Genomic DNA, 2618 nt, shown 5'->3' with positions numbered 1-2618 from the left:
CCTGGGTCGTGGAGCATCATCACGGAGAGTGGTACACCTCCCTTTGCCCTGTACTCTGAGGGTCAGGGTGTTTTGGGGTAGATATGTGGAACAACTCTTTAACTTTAACCCTGCCACCCCCCCAGGACTCAGCTATAGCATCCTGGCGTGTCTAGACAAAAGGTGTTGATGGAGGTTGACTCCTTCACTGTAGGTGATACTACAGCAACCGCGATTGCTACCGCTGTAAGGAAGTGCATTAGCTGCGCAAGCCTTAACGAAGTCAATGGAAAATGCCTTCACTTTGTGTTGGTGGGTTTTTTCCTGTAGAGTTATGTATACAGTCAATGTTTTTTGACTTTAAGTGGTCGTTTCTGCATGCTTTCCCATGCCAAATATTTTAAGCATCTTGATCCAACTATCTACACTGTTTATGCAACAGTAGATGTCCGCTAGGAAGGGACTCTCATAACCAGCCAGTCCGTCACTACACAGCCCTCTCAGCCCTACGGAGAAGCACTCACTCTCCTGTCACACTGGGGAAGCCATAAGGACTGTCTGTCCCTCAGTCCATCATCTCCAAATTAGAGGGAACTGAGCTCATCTGTCTCACAGAGGTGGTGTTAGACTGGCTAGCTAACGTTTATAGAGCTCGTTTGGAAATGATGGCGACCAGAGGTGCGACAGAGGAGAACATAAAAGCAGCCAGACCAGGGTGATTTCTGCTTCTGTGTTCCTACATCAGAATTACAAATGACAGAATAGTGTTAAGAACTATAACGAACATAAACTCACATCTGTTTTAGGAAGTCTATCACACTTTTTCCATGTTTTGATCTGGAAAAAAGAAAAAAGGGACTAAAAGGTAATATAAAGCTGACATAAGAATTACCTTCAGTGGGAAAGTACTGAACTTTATGAAGATGTGAAACTTGATAAGACACAACTAACATAAATTAAAACCTGTGAGTTGGCCGAAAGCCTTCCTATTTCTCCAGTAGGAGAAAATAAAAACCCTAGCCCTTCCTTATTTCCTTATGTTAATGAAGTGGCATCACAACTGATTTGAGCCCCTAAGAAATTATTCTGTTCCTCCTCATATGGCTGTAAAGGTCCTATCTGTTCATTTCTCTGCAGTCATATAACCAGTGAATTACTTTCTTATTAACAGTGTCTGTTTCTAAAGACTGATTTTTTTTTTTGCCATACATATTTTCTTTTAATTGCATATTCTTCATTAAGATGAGTAAAAAGCCGTACTATGCAGAAGACCACTGAACAGTAGATTTATTTATAAAAGAGGTGTAAAGATCTCCCAGGAGAGCTGAGTATCCTCGTTGCCAGCTGAAATCAGAAAGGGCAAAGGGTCTTTAGTCTTCTCTAAAGCTTGATCTTAAATCTGTAAAAGTTCTTGAACTTCTGACATCATTTTGACTTTTCTCCTTCTTTGAACCTGAATATTCCTGTGCACATTTCTGTAATAGCCGGGTGCTGTTGTGGGCTAGTATAAATGTACTGGTGTTTTGCAACAATATTGCCAAAGAAACAAATGCTCCAAAGCAATGGCATGGAGTTGCTAGAAGATGAGCTGTCTGACGTTAGTAAGGTATCTACTCACTGGGCAAACATCTACTCCTGACTACGTCACAATGGTTTCTGCTCAGAGTTTTTCATTGCAAAGTCCCCAAACATTTAACAAACAGGATACAAACCGCCGTTCACTGAGAGGAACCTACTTCTGTGTGAAATGTGGCACTTCCAAACATAGAAACATAGAATCATAGAATCATAGAATTGTAGAATGTTTGGGTTCAAAGGGACCTTTAAAGATCATCTAGTCCAACCCCCTGCCATGGGCAGGGACATCTTCAACTAGATCAGGTTGCTCAGAGCCCCGTCCAACCTGACCTTGAATGTTTCCAGGGATGGGGCATCTACCACCTCTCTGGGCAACCTATGCCAGTGTTTCACTACCCTCATCATAAAAAATTTCTTCCTTATATCTAGTCTGAATCTACCCTCTTTTAGTTTAAAACCATTACCCCTTGTCCCGTCGCAACAGGCCCTACTAAAAAGCCCATCCCCATCTTTCTTATAAGCCCCCTTTAAGTATTGAAAGGCCGCAATGAGGTCTCCCCACCACCTATGCATCATTAGATGAGGCAGCACATCTGTTCGGAGATGCTTCGGCAGGCAAGGCTTTACCTGGCATCAGTAACGGATCGGGCACTCAGCAAGAGGGCGAGGGGAGCTTGCTGACCGAAAATTCGAAACTCTTTTGGTAGGAGTTCATAATGTCAGAAACGGGCAGAAAGGGGAAGCGTTCGTGTGAGGTGTAACAGCAGAAATAACACTCTGCAGCAGCAGCAGGAGGAGCATCCTCTCCCACTGACTGCCGCCCGCACCGCCAGCGCCCCCGTCAAGCCGGCTCCATCCCGCCGCGCCGGGGCGGGGGCGGCGGCGGCAGCGCCCGGGGCTGCCCCGAGCCCATCCCATCCCATCCCTTCCCTTCCCTTCCCCGCCGCCCGGGAGGAAGAGGAGGGACTTCACCTGCCCCGTCCCGCCCCGCCAGGTGCGAGGTGGAGCAGGAAGCGGCGGCGGCGCCAGAGGGGACCCGCGCCCGCCTCGGCGCCGGGCCC

The sequence above is a fragment of the Calonectris borealis genome, chromosome 2 (genome assembly GCF_964195595.1).
Source record: "Calonectris borealis chromosome 2, bCalBor7.hap1.2, whole genome shotgun sequence".
Taxonomy (NCBI): domain Eukaryota; kingdom Metazoa; phylum Chordata; class Aves; order Procellariiformes; family Procellariidae; genus Calonectris; species Calonectris borealis.
The sequence above is the reverse complement of the archived record's forward strand: the minus strand, read 5'-3'. Positions refer to the sequence as shown.